The sequence below is a fragment of the Typopeltis vanoorti genome, chromosome 2, assembly GCF_054136105.1.
Source record: "Typopeltis vanoorti isolate ZY-2024b chromosome 2, IOZ_Tvanoo_1.0, whole genome shotgun sequence".
NCBI classification, from domain to species: Eukaryota; Metazoa; Arthropoda; class Arachnida; order Uropygi; family Thelyphonidae; genus Typopeltis; species Typopeltis vanoorti.
The window spans coordinates 56,711,380-56,732,100 of NC_143550.1; the positions used below are offsets into that span (position 1 = coordinate 56,711,380).

Here is a 20,721-nt window from a genome sequence, read left to right on the forward strand (position 1 = left end):
TTAACTAGGCAAGGTCTCAAAATTACTTCAGGCGTTTTTTTTTTTTTTTTTTTTTTTTTTTTACACTTGTAAATATTATTACTGCATTATGACACCTCGGGGAGTCCAAAGACTCATCGAGGGAGAGCACCTACTCTACTCTTGTCTACTCTACAGCTTATTCTAACCGCAACTACACCAACGCCATTTATCGCCAACCATCGCTACTAGCAATTCCGCAGACTATCACAAATATCCATGCCCACAGCGGGATTCGAACCCGCAGCCTTTTGGCTGGAGAGCGGATATGCTCTCCAGCCAAACAACTCGGCTGACCAGGCTGGCAAATATATAAACATACGTATATTCTACTATCTTTAAAAATTCCATATAAAGATTCCTCTCGTCAAGACGTGAATCAAATTCAGATCGTTTTTAATTGAAGGCTATATGTCTTTTCGTTCTTTCTGGAGAAATTAGTTTTTATTTTATTTTTATTTTTTTTTTTAAGGGGAGCGTGATATCATTGTGTTGATGATATGAAACAATTTGTTTAACAACATATGGAGGAATATTTTTAAAATTCTTTGTTTGGTAGAGGTGGTAGATTTAGATGTCACATACTGTAGAATTCAAACCCATAGTTCAGGTAGTTTTGAAAAGAAAACTAGCAGTGTATGTTCTTATAAACACTTGAAATATATTTTCCCATGTGTTAGCCTTAATGGCCTGTCATGGCCAAGTAACTTAGCTTCTTTGATACCTGGTATTGCTTAAGTTAGGGCGATTAATCCTATCTGTAAACTGCGTATGTTCTTTTTGCTGGTTTGCGGGAAGAAAACTATATCGTATGCAACCAGCTAAATCACATTTAGCTGAAAAGCCATGATGAATATTCTTCGCTTTCTGGACGGGATTCGAACCCAGGTCTTTCCAACAAAAGGATATCGTCGTTACCGCTATGCTACAGAGACGCGAAATGCATTTTCGAAATCTAAATTCTCCAACAATTTTTAACATACAAGAGACGAACCCTTTGAACTCTGGTAGCTAATCAGAGATAGCTGACCCAAGACTATCATTAATTATACACGGCAATGGTGAAGAGATGCAGATGACAAGTTAATCCTAATGCTATGTTTTACTATCTGAAAACAGTGTGAGTTCAGCTGTCGATTTTTTTGAGTTTACGGGACGAAAAACCCGAGTTTTCGGAGAAAAAATCCCGCTTGCCTATGTTTGAGATCGATTAACTCTGGAACAGGTCGAAAAAACCCTTCAGTCAATAATTTATATTTGAAAAGTTAAGATTATAAAACTGTATAGAGTCATAGCTAATCTTCATATTATAAATGTAATCCGATTTACGGTCTAGAAATAGAAATAGAAAAAAAAAAAAAAAACCCGCTTGCCTGTGTTTGAGATCGATTAACTCCGGAACAGGTCGGAAAAACCCTTGAATCAATCATTTATTTTAAAAGTTAATATTATAAAAACTCTATAGAGTCATAGCTAATCTTCATATTATAAATCTATAAATCCATATGTTGTTTATTTACACTTGTTCTGAAGGAGGCGTGAATTGTATAAAATGTATAAATTTATTTTAAGTGGGGCAAAACATGAAAGTATGGAATCCTCTGGTATATCGTAATAAGTTAATCTAAGTTTTGATATTTCTTTTCTTTATTGCGTATTTTATAGTTATTCTTTTATTTATTATTTTACATTCCGATAGTTTTCTCTCTACGTGTATTTGCAAACAGTAGTCCTTTGTAATGGAGTCTATTTATTCAAAATGATTAACATTACTGATATTCATTATAGGGCTCTTGTCCGTTCCTATTCAATGCTGTCTTAGATGTTTTTGTCTACGCATAGATATTTGAATTAACATAAACTTCATTATACAATTAATTAAATTTTATTTATGTCACGATTCACCTATATTTTATCTTAAACTAATTTATTTTTAACTTCAGTTATGAAAATCATAATTAGTGATAGTCATGGGCCAGCTATTGATCATTATTATTATTATTATTATTATTATTATTATTATTATTATTATTATGAGCATTTAATTCGATAATTAAATGCCTATATTTAATTATCACAAGAAAATGCTTGTATCTGTGATTTTACCGTAGTTCAGTCTGCCATTTAATTATTTTTGTTACATAATTAAATCATTATAACACAGACTGGCCTGTGATTTAGATTATGAGCCCACTTATCTTTTGTTGTGTTCATTATCTATTTAGACTGGTATCTTTTAGCAAGTTATGGGGTATTCTTTATTGTCCTTTGAACCCATATTAACGTTAGGTTGCAAATAATGTTTCCTGTTGCTAAAAAGGAGGAAATAATTTGTCCCGTGATCAATTACCATAAGCCAATGAGTTTCACTTTCTGTTTCAAACCTATACTAATGCATTTGGGTGTATATTCTCGGAGTAAAGTGTTTGGCTGCTTTGTGCTGAATGTTTTGTTGAGCCCAGTTATAATATTCTCAGATCATTCGTTTCTGTCACTCATGTTATTCCGACCTCTAAGTAATATCTGCATTATCGCTACTATATGATTTGAACTTAACGTGTCCTTTTCACCGTATGTAAGTCTCTCTCTCTCTCTCTCTCTCTCTCTCTCTATATATATATATATATTTTCACCGTTAAGTATGTTATATTGATTTTAGTTAATATTCACACATTTTGTTGAAAATGCTTACTTTGTATGTGTTAATTGCCTTAGATTTACTTGTTTGTGAAACATCATTCCTCTTTCTAGTAACATTTTCATATACAAGAGTATATACATGTCCGACAGAAATATATCTAAACACTTGCTTATTCCTTCTTTTCTGGTTTTTTTTTTTTTTTTTTATTTCTACAAGCGCGTTTTTGTAAATGAAACTGACTAAATTCCCAAATTACGTGAGAGAAAAAAAAATTAAAGCGTTTAACATGAAAACACTGTTATTTCATAATGAGTATCTTACCTCACAAGGATGCAATAATAAACGTTACAGAGCGCATCCTTTTTTATCTCTTTGAGGTCGGAAATAATAATATAGGAAAACCGAGGAACAATTTTAAATGCAGTCAAAGGAACTCGGAGGTGAACAGTTTCAAAATGATATGTAAAAATAAACTTAAACAAATAAACCAGAAGCATATGTACACACGAAAAAAATACAGTTATACATAAAAAATATATAATCAATTAAAAAAACAGATATAAAATTCGCAGAGAACTTCATAATATTTTAAGAGGATTCTCGAATTGAAATAATTGACTTGAAGGTTTTCTTTTATCGTTCCCAAGCTCCCTGCTTAAAGAAAAAAATTCATTTTGCTAGACTGTCAGTCCAGCTGGAAAAAAAAAAAAAAAAAAGCAGAAATTACAGGAATAAGGAATTTCCCAAACTTAGGGATATTCAGAACAAAAATATTATTTTTAGAAGCAGGCCAAATCTGTTTTGTGTTTAAAATCAATACTTAAATCACTAATGAAACTATTGACTTTGGACTCAAGTTATTCTACACCTAAGAGCTGGTTAACAAGGAAGAATTTGCTAACAATTAAAGAAATAAAAAATGCGTGCATGGAGATCGAATGGTTTCTTTATAGACTGAGTGTAGTGTCTGTGATATTAGGAATAATATCACAGACAGTACAGAGTTTAAGAAATGACACGCGCCTTTGTACTTTCTAGCTTCAAATGTAACTTACCATAATCTATCCATCTCTGAAAATGATTTCGATGATGAGGGATATTAATTTGATTATTAATATCACTTTCTGATAATCTATTCTTAGTAAGCTATTGAAGGTGTCTGCAAAATTTTCAAAGGGAGAGGGACCTTCATATCTCACATTTAATCATTAGATTGGGGGGATGGGCTGTTTCAGTCTGCAGAGTGTCCAGAAGTTGAAATTTTACAATTTTACTCTATTTAATATAAACTGCCTCACTTTTGCCACAGCTTTCGTCATACCATCTTAATTATGTCTGAGGAAAGTATTCCGTTCTGCTTATTGGGAGAAGTGCACAAAAACAGTGACACCAAGTAACATAATTTCGCAAAAAGAAATGTTGTCAACACAATAAAAATGCTCCGTGTTGAAATTGTAAAAGGATTCATCTAAAATGTTTGACAGGAAAGCTTGCACACGTGAAGAATCAGTTTACTCCTTTTTTTTTTATTATTTGATTCACACATTAGTAGGCTAAGGATTTTTAAGGATACAGGGCGGTGGTCTCACACACCGAGCAATGAAATTCATTTCCCATATAAAGACAATCACAAACATTCATTCTCACTGCATGGCTCGAACCCACGACCTACTGGGTGAAGCAGATACACTAACTAGAGGGCAAACTACTTCTGACATTCTATTATATGTTTTGATAGTATGATGATATATTGTTTTGGGGAAGTTTTTAATATTCGTTTCTTTTAGTTTATGCAGATTGTATGTAATAACTTTAATCCTTTTTTTTTAATAATTTTATTTTCATCGTTTTTTAACTGATGTCTTAATTACTTAGGAATTGGGAAAATTAGTAAGTGCTCACCTTTCTTCTGTTACAAAAAAAAAAAAAAAAGAAGTATTTTATAGTACACTGCAGTGGTTCTCAAGCCTTAAATCATTAGCCTAGAGGGCAGATTTTATTTTAAGACTAGCTTTATAAATAAGTTCTTCCAGAAAAGGCTTTTACAAACATCAATAGTGGGATTCAAGCCCACTATCCCAGCCAGGAATGGCTATTATCCCTCCGCAGCGCAATTGGAAGAACAAAGGGACACCCGCTCGATTTCTGTTGTGACTAGAGGTGTCTTTATATGTTATAATAATAATAATAATAATAATAATAATAATAATTTTTTCTTCCACATCCACTGAGCTACACAGGAGCCTGTGTAGCTCAGTGGATGTGGCGTTTGCACACCATCGCGCTTGGCCGCACGAAGGAAGACTTGGTTTCGAGTCAAGTCGGCGACTAGAGGAAATTTTTCTAAGCCTTTTTTCGACCGGTTCCCGAGTTAGTCGATCTCTGGCACGGGCAAGCAGGTTTTTCCTCCCGGAAACTCGGGTTTTTCGTCCTGTAAACTCAAGAAAATCGACCGTAGAACCCACATTATTTCAGACATTAAATATATTGTGTTAGGGTTAGGGACCACGAGATGGCGGCACATTTGAGCCGTCTCTCTTCACTGCGTACCGCTTAATTAGTGATAGCTTTGGGCCATCTGTCTCTGATTGGGTACCAGTGGAGATTGAACTGCCCACTCAGTCTCCAAAAGTTAGATAGGGCTAAATGGCCTCGCCTACTCCCGTATACGGGAATAAAAAAGGCGTTAGCTGATTTTTTTTTATAATAATAATAATAATAATAATAATAATAATAATAATAATAATAATAATAATAAGCTAACGCCTTTTATTTCCTTATAGGGAGTAGACGAGGCCTTTAAATCCTACCTAACTTTTGGAGACTGAGTGAGCGGGGTTCAATCTCCACCGGTAGCCAATCAGAGATAGCTGGCCCATGTGTATCAGTAATTATAGACAGCCATCGATGAAGAGATGTGCAAATAAGTGCTGCCGTCTCTTGGTACTTAACCCTAACAGGATATATTACTGTCTGAAATAATGTGGGTTTTACGGTCGATTTTTTCAGTTTACGGAATGAAAAACCCGAGTTTCCGGGAGAAAAAACCCGCTTGCCCGTGCTGGAGATCGACTAACTCGGGAACGGTTGAAGAAAGGCTTAGAAAAAGTTTCTCCAGTCGGCAACTAGACTCGAACTATAAGTCTATCTTCTGCCTAGCACAGAGGATGCAAGCGTCACTTCCACTGAGCTACACAGACTCGTCCTTTATATGTTTGTCATCATCGTCATCATCAGTTGAATGTGAGTTTGCAGATCTCATACGTAAGTAGCAGAGATTTTTCTCCCGGAACTTGGGTTTTTAATCTCGTGCAACAAATCGGCCAAGAGAACATATGCAGTTTAAAGACAAAAATACTGTTTTGGGTGGTGGTGGGGAGCAGATAGCGTTGTGTGTTGCTGGTAGTAGGATCGTTGTGTCTAGTGGGAAAATTACATAATGAAGACTGCGAATTGTATGAAATGGAGTGCCCTCCTTAGAGAGAAGTCTCTTCATAAGAGTAATGTTAATACTGTATATATATATATATGCATTGCCTTGCTTGCTTTGGAACAGACATTTGATGTGCTGCGAAACAGAACTCTTTATCAAGGTGTATTCCCAGATATTCAGCCTCGAAATTGACATTGGATGGGACGAGAGATTCAAACACAAATACTTCGCCTTTAGAGGAATGCTTGCCTTCTCATTAACAATTCTGCGGCGCTTTTGTCTGTATTTACGTTTAACGTCATTTAGATTTCACTCGAGAACGAAAGTATATGTACTTTCATGCCATGTAAAAATTTTGTAACACAGCTGTAACCTCGATGGTTAGATGTGAAGAGGTTTGCATCTAACAATCAAAGTGTGTGTAGAATTGAAAGTCGAAAGATTAAATCTTTCGACTTTTAGCGATCGATACTGCATCCACTGATCTTTGACATAAAGAATGACTGTGTGTGTGTGGGGTGGGGGTGGGGGGGGGAAATACATTGCATAGTAATGTTGCTGTTCTTTGAATCCATATGCAGTACTGTCTCACTGGTGATTAGTTCATTCGGTCTTTTTTTTTTTTTTCTATTCTATTGAAAATTCTGGAGGGGGTGTCAATATAGCGGAGTTTGGGGTATGATCTGCGGTTTACTAATTTGGACATCAATAGGCCTGCAGTCTGTGTCTGAGGCAGATAATGATCTGAAGAACTGGACTGAGCCAGGTGATTTATCTCCAGCAGTTTGCCCAACTTTCTGAATAGTATAAGCACCAGAGCTAAATTGAGATTGTTCCAGAACAGATCTCTCTCTCTCTCTCTCTCTCTCTCTCTCTCTCTCTCCTTCATCACACACATTCTAACCATTGAATTAGAAACTTTTATTTACTATTATAATTGGACCTTCTTTAGCCCGAATTACAGCACATATGCGGTTTATCATAGATTCCCAAGATTTCGGATTGCACACCGTCTACAACATACCAGGAGATCACCTGACAGTCCTTTAACCGGTTCAGACTTGAAGACAGAAAACCTTGTTCCCTGATCTGTTTTTCTAACATGTCCCATACATTCACATTGAGGGTTCAGATCTGGGCTTTGTGGTGACCAGGAAAGATGGTAGAAGTCGCTGTCATACTTACTGAACCACAGCTGAACAATTCTTGTCCAAGGGACAGTAGTATTGCACCCATGAAACAACTGTCACTTGCTGGATAAAAAGTTACCATTGCAGGATGGACTTGATCGGCAACAAATTTCCGATATTTCTTAAGAGAACACCCGATCTTCTAGCAATATCATGGCAGCGTTCCGTACTAACAGAACATGCCGAACACCATGAAATCACCTCTAGAAACTTGAGTTGTGTTTATGAGGCAACCTGGATTCATTGCATCATGGGGTCAGTCCAACTCTCTGTCCACCGTCGGTACAGAACGGCGTACTGTAACTCGTCAAACCCCATGACTGTTTTCCAGTTTTCCAGACTTCTGTTAACAGAGCCGCTCGGTGGGTAAGAGGCGCATTTGTTCAAATTATATTTCAGTGCCCCATAATATGGAATTTGCAAATTAATTTCAAGAAATTTTTATTTATTTAATTATAAATACAAAATATACGTATGTGTACATAAAAATACTCGTAGAGCATCTCAAAAAAAATTTTTTTTTTCAATATCACAAAAAATCACAACACAATTCAAACCTGCTTTGATGCACCACTCATGAAGCGGTATGTCAAAGCAAAGATGCTAATCGGCTGTTTAGTTCGATGTTTATTTTTTATCGCCTTACTGTTTATTTTAAGTCGTGTAATCTATGTAGTAATTTTTGAGTTATGAATAAGTTATGAATTTTAGTTATGAACAAGAGCATTGCATGAAAAAAAGTTACTATTATTTTTCGTCTTAAAATGGCGTTCCTTCTGATTAGGCGCCTTTGTGCAGGGCACAACATGCACACCGGCACAGGGTAGCCCTGCCAGTCAGTGTTCCTGACACCACTGTAGACGAATTTTTCGGTTTTTCGCAGAAATCAGTGATTTTCCTTATAGGCATGCGACCGCCAATACCGATCCTCTTCAATTCCCTGCCCATGATTCGGTGAGAAATAGAACGTTCTGTTCGTCTCTTGAATTCAGTTGTAATGACGATCATGTATCCAAGTAAGGTCTAACCAGTAATGAAATCCTAATGAACCATTAACCTAATACCTAATCTAATAACAGAATCAAAAGCGTAAAAACATAACTAACTCATTAATAAACAAAAACTCTCCAATAAATATGAAGTTCAAAACCTAATCTGACTACACAACAGTGCAGTCTTTCATCCGAAGACTGCACTGCATCATCTTGCATAATGGTGCTTCCATTTTGTGCTAAATACTTATATAATCTCATAAACTATGAAGTTTATGCAGCAACACTTCGCTAGTAAACAATACATTTTTCTTTTTTTCTGGTACGGAGTGACCGTCTACAAACGTTAAAACGTGAAAAAAAAAAAAAAAAAAAAAAAAAAATTCGCTTCAACCAAATGGTTGCTGGGGTAGAAATGCTACTTTAGGAATGATAATTATGGAACAAGGAGATTTTCCAACATATAGTATTCTATGTCTGTAACTCTGAATGTTTAAGGTGTCTCTTTGCGAGATGAAAAACTGGAGTTTCCAGGCGAAAAAAAAAAAAAAAAAAGTCCCGCTTCCGTATGAGACCGGCTAATACACCTTCATTTGAAAACCCTTGATATGGATCCCTCCTGTCCTAGACTGGATTCGAACCCAGATATTTCCAACCAAAGGGCTTCATCTATACTGGCTGAGCTGCAGAAACTCCACTTAGTACATTACAGAAGTATCACTGGTATTTTCAGACTGTGGAATCCAACACTGCAGAGTTGACACACAGAAAATCTAACAGTATTTCACCTAAAATATGTGGTGACGTTGTCTCAGCGCGATTTCATGTTCTGGAGATTATATTACCGCCAGGCTGGCTGGGTTTATCCACTCTTCAACCAATATCTCGACATGGGCATGGACATGTGTAATTTTAATGATGTGCCTGGCACTGGAAAGAACCAAACTATCCTGGCTATACATTCAGATTTTCTCTGTGTTCGGCCTTGGCACTCAAAATCATATTTTACAGTACCATATACATTGCTGGTTGCAGTACCAGAAGAGACCAACCTGACGAAACTTGTGGCTTATGATGCAGTTTTATCAGGACCGACTCTTCCCTGAATATTGCGGTATACTAGATTCTCTTATGTGTATATTATTAATGTGTGAGCGCGCAAAGCTCCAAAAGAGGTTAAACTCTACCGCCTTGCAGCATATTTGCGACAAAAATAATTAAAATCCCGTGCTAGTAGTCAGCACCGAAAATGGGCATTCCTTTTTCGGTGCTGAACAAAATACCCAGCCAGTTTTGCATTTTTCTAGTGCTATTCGCTGTTCTCAGAGAAAAACTAACACATCTGGACATCATTATCCTGATGTAAGCTATTCGTAACTGTTTTAAATCTGAAATCTCAATTTCACTCGCTGTTCTACATTGCACTGCTTCCTGATAGCAAACAAGCAGGGCCTGTTCTAATAGGTGTGCAGGGCGTGCGTGCACCAGGAGACCAAATCTCTAGGGCGACCGATGGAATAAATTCGATATAACCTATAGTTAATTTTAAAATATTGGCGATGAAATAGGAACGTAACATTGTTAAAACTTATAGCGGTGGTAACTTCGAAATATCTTCTTTGGGTTTCATTCTCTCTCTCTCTTTAAAAACCTCACTCAACAAGGAATGTTCATTCAAGCGAACCATAGTTTTGGCCTCTTTTTTTTTTTTTTTTGCTACTAAAAATACATAATTGGGGAAAAAAATGGAATTACAATTTTTTGTTTCTTTTCTAGTACCTGTTATAAAATATACCACTGTCTTTCAGATAGACCTGACAGACGGACGGACAGATCGGAGTTTTTTCGGAATCTGTACAGAAAGGCTTAAGTCAGTTTGGGTCATTACAACATTTATTTATTCATTCAAAAAGAGAAAAAATAGTTTGTGCTTATTATTATTATTATTACCATTATTATTAATGTTTTTTATTATATGTTTAGATATGTCGGATAGGAAAACTAAGAGTCTGTCTGGTGCTTTTTATCGCAAAAGAAAGAATGAAAGTGATAAGGAAAAGGAAAAATTACAAGGATTCATACTGAAATATGTAAAGTTAGACGCAGATAACTCAACAACATCAATCACTTCAGAACCTTTTCCAGACAGTAAGGGTGAAATCAAAGTGGAATGTGAAAAATCAAATGAAAAGTTTGAATTTCGTTCAGGAGGAAGAGTCAACGTCGAAATCAAGCTGTGGGGATAATTTACAAAGTAGGCCTTCTGGTAATTGTGCTGAATTCACGACAGAATGTGATTTAGGGGATCCTTGTACATGGCCATCTATTGTTAATAATCGGTTATTAGAACTCATAATTCATAAGGAACCTGTAACACTTCAAAATATAAACTTTATTAAAGATAACAATGGAAGATCATTTTCCACGTCACAGTTTGTAAGACTCTTATCTAATGGTGAAAAAGTTCAAAGAATTTGGTTAATCTATTCTGAAAAATCCAATAGTGTATTTTGCTTTTGTTGTAAGCTGTTTGCTTTAAAGAAAAACAAATTAACAGATAGTATTGGGTTTTCAGATTGGCGACATTTTGCCACTAATTTATCACGACATGAAAAGAGTGTAGAACATATGCAAAATTGTAAAAAGTGGTATGAATTAAAAACACGCTTTGACAACAATTGTACAATTGATAAAGAACAGCGACGGTATTTTGAATCTGAAAAAATACGATGGCGAGCCATCATCAGAAGAATCGTTGCAATTGTACAATTTTTAGCAGGGTAGTGTTTAGCTTTCAGAGGTACAAATAATAAATTATATGAAGCAAATAATGGAAAATTTTTAAAGGCCGTTGGCAAAATTTGATTCTATTATTTCACAGCATGTAAATAACATAAAAGAATCTTAATATTCTAGAAATCGTATACCCCATTACTTAGGCCATTCTTTTCAAAACGAAATTATATCTGTTTTAGCAAACGACATTAAATCAAAAATTAAGGAATTTGTAAAAAAGGCGAAATATTTTTCTATAATTCTCGACTGCACTCCAGATGCCAGTCACATTGAACAGATATCATCTGTAGTAAGAATTGCAATTATTGACACTTCTGATGTTGCAATTCAAGAATTATTTCTTGGATTTTATCCAGTTTCAGACACTAGAGGGGAAGGTTTATGTAATTATCTTTTAGGTGGACTAGTGATAGATTATGAGTTATATTTCAAAATATGCGTACTCAGGGGTATGATAATAGGGCCAGTTTGCGTGGCAAGCATAATGGTTTGCAGAACAAAATTAGGAATATAAATCCTAGAGCTTTTTTTTGTACCTTGTGCATCTCATTGTTTAAATCTTGTTGTAAACGATGCTGCCAAAAAAAAAAAAAAAAACACATTTGAAACAGTTAATTTTTTTTAACATTATCCAAGAATTGTATACATTTTTCTCTGCATCCCCTTATAGATGGGATATACTGAAAAGCAATATTCCTAAATTGACACTAAAGCCTGTAAGTGATACAAGATGAGAGAGCAGAATAAAAGCGGTGCGACCTCTCAGATTGCAATTAAGTGAAGTCTTAAAAAATTTAAATGATATATTAGCTGATATAGTTACTATATAACTATATAATTCCAGAGACATATAGCTCAGCTTGTACTACCAGGTGTTGACTTACGCTTGGACTCGCCGAACGTTTTTTGGCATGAAACTCTTAGATTTCGATCTTCGAGTTTCTTATTCGGCTTTGAAATAATGAGGGTTTTATTATCCCCTTAACTTAATTTACTTCGCCTAAAAAAATAGCCTCTTGGCTCTTTATTATACAGTTCAATGTTTGTTCGATCAGATTGCTTCTTTCAAGTTCATTTGCTCAATTGTCATATGAAACGATATTCTGTCAAAAATTGATGTCGTAAGCAAAATGTTGCAGTTTCCTGAATCTAATATAAATGAATCTCTTAATGTTTTGGGTGAGTTCGTTAAATTTTTAAGGGCAGCTAGATGCGATGAAGCATTTAATACTTATATTAAAGACGCAGACGTTTTAGTTAAAGAAGTAAACGTAGTATCCGAATTTCCAGTTGTAAGGAACAGAACTAAAGTTCGCCACTTAAATTATGAAAGTCCAGATGAACTTGATGAAGAAATAAAAAATTCAAAAGAATTGTTTAGAATACAGTTTTATCTAGTAATTGTTGATACTGCATTAAATTCCATTAAGGAAGGATTTGAAATTTTGAATGAATGTAATAATGTATTTAAATTTCTTTGTGAATTCAGAGAAATGACCGAAGAAAAAATTAAAAAAATCTTGTGTTGATTTAGATGTTTCTTGAAATTAATAAAGATTCTAATAATAATAATAATAATAATAATAATAATAATAATAATAATAATAATAATAATAATAATAATAATAATAATAATAATAATAATAATAATAATAATATTGATGATTTTGAGCTCTTCAATGAGCTGATAAAGTACAGAACTTTTAGCGTTACAGAAACTGGACCCATTAAAAAATTTGACATATATTGCAAAAAATAACTTGATGTCATCATTTCCTAATCTATTTATAGTTTTGAGAATTTTCCTCACATTACCCGTTAGCGTAGCATCAGGTGAAAGGAGCTTTTCGAAACTCAAACTTATAAAAACATATTTAAGAACATCAATGACCCAAGACAGGTTGAGTGATTTATGATTGCTAGCAATAGAAAAGGATTTGTCTGAAAAATTAGAATTATCAAATGTTATTGATGAACTGGCAAATAAAAAAGCAAGAAGAGCAATGTTCTGACGTAATGACTGCATTTGTTTGGGAAGTTATACATTTTGCATCTGTTTGATATAATTTATACATTCATTGTGCTTTTTCTATTTTTATAAAATTAAAATAAATAGCCTGCAGTATATAAAATATTTTATGAATTTTCCTTTGCCAATTAGGCTACATTATACTGTCATAAAAACGTACTAATAGTCCCACATAGTTTTAAAACCGAATAAGAAACTCAAAGATTGGAATCAGAGAGTTTCATGCCGAATATAGTAAACTATAAAGTATCGGCGACACTCATCATCATCATCATCAAATTCCTGCCATGTACCCTCAAGGGGTGTACAGGATATGACAGTACTACATGAAAAAATTACATCATTACTAACTTCCTATCTACAATTTTCCTCCAAATCAGTCTGTTACTTGTCAAGACTCCAACATTATCAGATCTTATATTTCTATCGTCTAAGGCACTTTGTACCGTATCAATCCACCTATATCTTGGTCTTCCTCTGGGTCGTTTTCCTGCCAACCTGGCAGAGAACACTTGTTTTGCTAATCTTTCCTCTCCCATTCTATTTAAGTGACCATACCATCTGAGATTAGCTCTGCTAACGCATTCCTGGATGTTGACAATGTCAAGTTCTTTCCTAATATCCTCATTTTTAATATGATATTGCCATTGATGCCATCTGTTCATGCCTCTAATCTTTCTCAGGACTCTCATATCTGCGGTCTCTAGTCTTTGGTCAAGTGTTTTACTTCTGACCCAGCTCTCACATCCATAAGTTAAAATTGGTTTGAACACAGTCTTGTATACAGCTAATTTAGTGTTCCGACTAATTTCTTTCTTATTCCATATGAATTTATTCAATTGACTTCCCACGATACCAGCTTTGCTGATTCTGTTGTCTATTTCTATATTTAGTTTACCATCTTCAGTAAAAATTGTGCCTAAGTAGCTGAAATGTTTTACTTGTTCCACAGGTTCTCCATTCACAACACAGTTGACATTTTCAATGATTCTGCCTATTTTCATTGTCTTTGTCTTTTTATTGCTGACCTTCATACCATATCTATTACAACAGCTATTCAATTTAGTCAGAGAATCTTGCAGACTTGTAGCGGATTTATTTAGAAGTATAACATCATCCGCATAAAGCAAAGAGCTGACATTAACATCTCCAATTTTGATATCAGGTTTAATACCACATTCCTTCATAATGTGATCCATATAGATAATGAATAACAGAGGGGATAATGTACATCCTTGTCTCACACCAGATTTAACATTAAACCATCTTCCTGTACTTCCTTCAATTCTAACTGCTGACTCACAACTCAAATAAAGACTAAGTATTGCTTGATATAATGCCCCATTGACACCATATAACTGCAGCGTATTGAATAGCTTCTCTCTTGGCACCTTGTCATATGCCTTTTCCAAATCGACAAAACTTAAATACAGATCTTTGTTATATTCCCATGCTTTCTCGACTATTTGTCGTAAAGTGAAGATCTGATCATGACAGCCTCTATTTGGCCTGAATCCAGCTTGTTCTTCACCAAGCCTTTCCTCCACAATTCTTCTCAACCGCTTCTCAAGTATACTTGCATAGATCTTGCCAGGAACACTCAGTAGGGAAATACCTCTGTAATTCTCACATTCAGTTTTATTTCCCTTTTTATATATGGGTACTATGAGAGCTCTACTCCAATCATCGGGAATTCGTCCCTCTGTCCAGGCTTTCTGAACTATGCAGTGCAGCCACTGTAAGACTCTTATACCACCATACTTCAGCATTTCTGGTCGAATATCATCTACTCCTGCTGCCTTTCCACATTTCAAGCCTTGGATAGCTTTTTCTACTTCAAGTATGGATATGTATTCCTGACTGCATGCCTGGTCAGTGTTTTTTACCACTGTGCTGTCATCACTGCTTGTTTCATTTAGCAGTTTTTCAAAGTAATTACTCCATACTTCAATGCAAATGCAAGTGATCCTTGTACGTAGTACAATACCGGGGCAGCTCGTTGCAAAGGTGGAGGAGTTCAGATCGCTATTCTTAGGTATTTTCCATAATGTAAAAACACATTTCCTAGGAAATGTATGCTGTTATTACATTATGGAGGGAGGTCACTACCCAGACCGGTTTCAGCCTTATGAGTAAGTAAAGCCGTCTCTAAAAATTCGGACGATCCCTAGGCTACTCAATCGTGGGCGAAAGACCGTCCATCTCAGTTGGCTCCACTCAGTGATGGCCTTCCACCCACACGCCACCACCGAGCAGAACCGCTCAAATTCCGAAGAAAATCATTCACCGACAAAACCCCTCAGCGGGCCGTGCCGGAGAACATTTTCCCCGGAGACTCAAATTGCTCTCTTAAGGCAAAAACCTTAAGAGAGCAAACTCATAATAGCCCCCACCGGTTTCAGCCTTTTTTGAGGCTTCATCAGTGAGTAGAATGGGAGTTCCTGTCTTTCATCATCGGCCTTTGGAGTATAAAGATTGCTGAGGGTCAGCAGGTAGTAATAGGGGAAGTTAAAGAAAGGTAGAGTAGGATAGTAGGAGATAAAAAGAGGCCTCAGTCAACCTGTTTAGCTGTGTAACCCAGAGGTTGTGGCTAAAAGGTCTGTAAAACATAATCTCCTTACACCTGTTCTAAAAAAAAAAAAAAACTTAAAATTTACACTTCACTTTATACGAAAAGGTAACTTTAGGTTACATTAATCCAGGTGTCTGGAGACGTCATCTCGTAACCGCTAAAAAAAAGAAAAACGTTTGTTAAAATTTGGAACTTAGATTCTTCTTAAACTATGCCTTACAACTGAAAAAGAAAAAGAAGAGAAAAAAAAACTGCGATAGCGGGATCCGTATTGAGGTGGACTTTATCAACCAGAGAACCGAGAGTTGGGGGAAGAACCCGGCCCGAGTGATGCAGCCCACAAGGAGCTGCACCGCCTCGACGTAAGCCTTCGCAGCCCCGGTTCTCAGGTCTACTCCCTCCTTAGTGAGCTAGAGAAACCAATAAGTTGTACAATAGAATTAAGTATTTAGTTGGTCCTGAAAGGAGGACAAGTTTTTAGTTTGCCCTTAACTCTTTTTTTGTTGTATTTTTCTGTAAGATTTGAGAAGCTACTGTTTTTTCCCGGCCATTTATTATTTGGTGAAGAGCTTTATACAGATTCCTTTCCGTTTCTTCGTTTAGTTCAGGGATTCCTTTTAACTGTGCTGGGTTTAGTTCACTTAATCTTTCTATATAGAGGTCTCCCCATTCTAAGCTTATGGTCTCAGGACCTGTGAGAAGGAGTATAGGTGCTCCTCTTTTGTCTATTGCCCTTTGGAGGATTACCTCGGAGTCTTCTGGGATTAAACGCATTAGAACCCTTTGGGCGTCCACGGCGGGGATGGATTCTTCCTCCGATTCCTCGGCTGAGGTAATATTGCCTTTTCTTAATTCCTCAGTCTCTTTTTGTTTTTCTATTCTGATCTCCCTTTCTTCCTCTTCCTCAGAGTCAGATACTTCTTCTGGGCATGTGTTATCTGGTTTTGTTCTCTTCGTTTCTCCTTCTTCAGGGCTGATTGGTCTTTTTTCTGTGTTGTTGCTGGCTTCCATTTCTTCTACTTCTGTGGTCTCTTCCGTCTCGATGCGAGTTTTCCTTGCGTTACGTTTCTTCTTTTTTCTTTATTTTCCATTCTGAGTTTTTCGTGGTGGCGGCTTGATTTCCTGTTGTTACTGTCACGATAGCTGTGGGTTGAATGACTGGAGAGTCTTCCTGCTCCGTTGTTTTAGGCTCCTCTGCTGTTTTGCCTATAACTAGAATGTCGTCCTTTTTTTCGGGTTCAGGTTTATTTACTGGATTGGCTGCTGAGGTTGGCGATATAGCACCTCCTATTCGTTCTGCTTGTGTCCTGTTGGGACAAACGTCTACCTTGTGGGTTGTATTTCCACATTTCAAGCAAGGTGCCTCACACTGACCTAGCGCATGTCCTGCCGCCATGCAGTTCCTGCATTTGTTCTTCGGGCAGTCTGCACCTAGATGTTCGAGTGATCCGCACCGAAAACATTGCTTTCTTACACCAGAGTAGTTGACTACTACCCTGGCAGAGCCTAGAAATACAAAGTTGGGGACCTCAGCCTTCATCTCCATAAGGAAGGTCACCTCGCCAGTCTTCCAGTCGGGGTACTCGGCATCGTTGGTGATTTTGACGTCCCGTACGTCTCCCCATTTTGAGAAAACCTTTTTGATCACTCCCTTCCTCGAGATATTCTACAGCGAACCTTTCTATTCGTAGTGTCTTCAGTAGACTTCCTACTACGAAGGGATAGATCATTTTCCCTTCACATTCTACACCTGCCATTAACTTATTCCTGGTTTCTATATCTTTCACAACTACCTGGTATCTACCTGCTCCATAAGGGGTAAAACCAAATATCTTTTGTGCCCCTACTATGTCGGCGAGAGCTCTCGCTAAAGTCCTCTTCGGTATGTTGACGACTGCCTCTATACCGAGGGTCTTCACTCGCGGCAGGAATGAAGTCATTTGGAAGAGAGAAAAATATCTCACTATGAATTTCTCACTATGAATTAAGTCCCGGAAAAATGGATAGACCTTTAAACCAGGGCCAAGCGTTCCCCGTTTGCAGAAATCTCCTGCTACACTACATAGAGGCAGAAGACTACAAGCAGGCACAAGGCAAAAAGAGAGGAAAAATAACTAAAAAAAAAATTTCTCACCAAGGCTGGAAGTTTCTGGCAGCAGGACTGGAACATGCAGCTTTCTTCTAGATTCGTTGGGTCGGACACTCCTCACAAACTGGAACTCATACTGGAACAAACTGGAACTGGAATTCATCAGTGAGTAGAATGGGAGTTCATGTCTTTCATCATCGGCCTTTGGAGTATAAAGATTGCTGAGGGTCAGCAGGTAGTAATAGGGGAAGTTAAAGAAAGGTAGAGTAGATTAGTAGGAGATAAAAAGAGGCCTCAGTCAACCTGTTTAGCTGTGTAACCCAGAGGTTGTGGCTAAAAGGTCTGTTAAACATAATCTCCTTACACCTGTTCTAAAAAAAAAAAACTTAAAATTTACACTTCACTTTATACGAAAAAGATAACTTCAGGTTACATTAATCCAGGTATCTGGAGACGTCATCTCGTAACCCCTAAAAAAAAGAAAAGCGTTTGTTAAAATTTGGAACTTAGATTCTTCTTAAACTATGCCTTACAATTGAAAAAGAAAAAAAAAAGAGAAAAAAAAACTGCGATAGCGGAATCCGTATTGAGGTGGACTTTATCAACCAGAGAACCGAGAGTTGGGGGAAGAACCCGGATCGAGTGATGCAGCCCACAAGGAGCTGCACCGCCTCGACGTAAGCCTTCGCAGCTCGGGTTCTCAGGTCTACCCCCTCCTTAGTGAGCTAGAGAAACCAATAAGTTGTACAATAGAATTAAGTATTTAGTTGGTCCTGAAAGGAGGACAAGTTTTTAGTTTGCCCTTAACTCTTTTTTTGTTGTATTTTTCTGTAAGATTTGAGAAGCTACTGTTTTTTCCCGGCCATTTATTATTTGGTGAAGAGCTTTATACAGACTCCTTTCCGTTTCTTCGTTTAATTCAGGGATTCCTTTTAGCTGTGCTGGGTTTAGTTCACTTAATCTTTCTATATAGAGGTCTCCCCATTCTAAGCTTATGGTCTCAGGACCTGTGAGGAGGAGTATAGGTGCTCCTATTTTGTCTATTGCCCTTTGGAGGATTACCTCGGAGTCTTCTGGGATTAAACGCATTAGAACCCTTTGGGCGTCCACGGCGGGGATGGATTCTTCCTCCGATTCCTCGGCTGAGGTAATATTGCCTTTTCTTAATTCCTCAGTCTCTTTTTGTTTTTCTATTCTGATCTCCCTTTCTTCCTCTTCCTCAGAGTCAGATACTTCTTCTGGGCATGTGTTATCTGGTTTTGTTCTCTTCGTTTCTCCTTCTTCAGGGCTGATTGGTCTTTTTTCTGTGTTGTTGCTGGCTTCCATTTCTTGTACTTCTGTGGTCTCTTCCGTCTCGATGCGAGTTTTCCTTGCGTTACGTTTCTTTTTTTTTCTTTATTTTCCATTCTGAGTTTTTCGTGGTGGCGGCTTGATTTCCTGTTGTCACTGTCACGATAGCTGAGGGTTGAATGACTGGAAAGTCTTCCGGCTCCGTTGTTTTAGGCTCCTCTGCTGTTTTGCCTATAATTAGAATGTCGTCCTTTTTTTCGGGTTCAGGTTTATTTACTGGAGTGGCTGCTGGGGTTGGCGATATAGCACCTCCTATTCGTTCTGCTTGTGTCCTGTTGGGACAAACGTCTACCTTGTGGGTTGTATTTCCACATTTCAAGCAAGGTGCCTCACACTGACCTAGGGCATGTCCTTCCGCCATGCAGTTCCTGCATTTGTTCTTCGGGCAGTCTGCACCTAGATGTTCGAGTGATCCGCACCGAAAACATTGCTTTCTTACACCAGGGTAGTTGACTACTACCCTGGCAGAGCCTAGAAATACAAAGTTGGGGACCTCAGCCTTCATCTCCATAAGGAAGGTCACCTCGCCAGTCTTCCAGTCGGGGTAGTCGGCATCGTTGGTGATTTTGACGTCCCGTACGTCTCCCCATTTTGAGAAAACCTTTTTGATTATCTCACTCCCTTCCTCGAGATATTCTACAGGGAACCTTTCTATTCGTAGTGTCTTCAGTAGACTTCCTACTACGAAGGGATAGATCATTTTCCCTTCACATTCTACACCTGCCATTAACTTATTCCTGGTTTCTATATCTTTTACAACTACCTGGTATCTACCTGCTCCATAAGGGGTAAAACCAAATATCTTTTGTGCCCCTACTATGTCGGCGAGAGCTCTCGCTAAAGTCCTCTTCGGTATGTTGACGACTGCCTCTATACCGAGGGTCTTCACTCGCGGTAGGAATGAAGTCATTTGGAAGAGAGAAAAATATCTCACTATGAATTTTAAGTCCCGGAAAAATGGATATACCTTTAAACCAGGGCCAAGCGTTCCCCGTTTGCAGAAATCTCCTGCAACACTACATAGAGGCGGAAGACTACAAGCAGGCACAAGGCAAAAAGAGAGGAAAAATAACAAAAAAAAAATTTCTCACCAAGGCTGGAAGTTTCTGGCAGCAGGACTGGAACATGCAGCTTTCTTCTAGATTCGTTGGATCGGACACTCCTCACAAACTGGAACAAACTGGAACTGGAATTCATCAGTGAGTATCTAGACCTAATACCAAAGTGTATAGCGAAAAGAACTTATATACTCTGCGAACGAGTTATCCAAACAGGTGCAACCATTAAGTTACTTAAATATAAAGAGCTAATAAGCTTCATTTCGGCAATGAAAACATTACTTAAATTTTACTTAAATTAAGGGGATATTAAATCCCACATAGTTTTAAAACCGAATAAGAAACTCAAAGATTGGAATCAGAGAGTTTCATGCCGAATATAGTAAACTATAAAGTATCGGCGACACTAGCGTTAGCAAATGCAAGTGATCCTAGTACGTAGTACAATACCGGGGCAGCTCTATACAGCAGTGAATAGAACATATGCACACGAATAGTGATGTTCTGTACAAATTTTTTTCGTCAACGTGGCTATCACCATTCTTGCATATGT

At 37.2% G+C, this 20,721-nt stretch overlaps 1 protein-coding gene across 3 annotated transcripts in view; it reads left to right on the forward strand.

Moving 5' to 3' along the window:
* Window positions 1–2,438: 2,438 nt before the first annotated feature.
* LOC150109059 (uncharacterized) overlaps window positions 2,439–20,721 on the forward strand; it is a 278,607-nt gene continuing 260,324 nt past the window's right edge. Inside the window, exon 1 of one of the 3 annotated variants that reach the window (XM_090411446.1) lies at window positions 2,439–2,593. The gene's annotated coding sequence lies outside the window, so the exon portion shown is untranslated. Of the gene's footprint in view, window positions 2,594–20,278; window positions 20,310–20,721 lie in introns of those variants that run through there. The other 2 variants (XM_090411462.1, XM_090411471.1) reach the window with 2 other exon arrangements.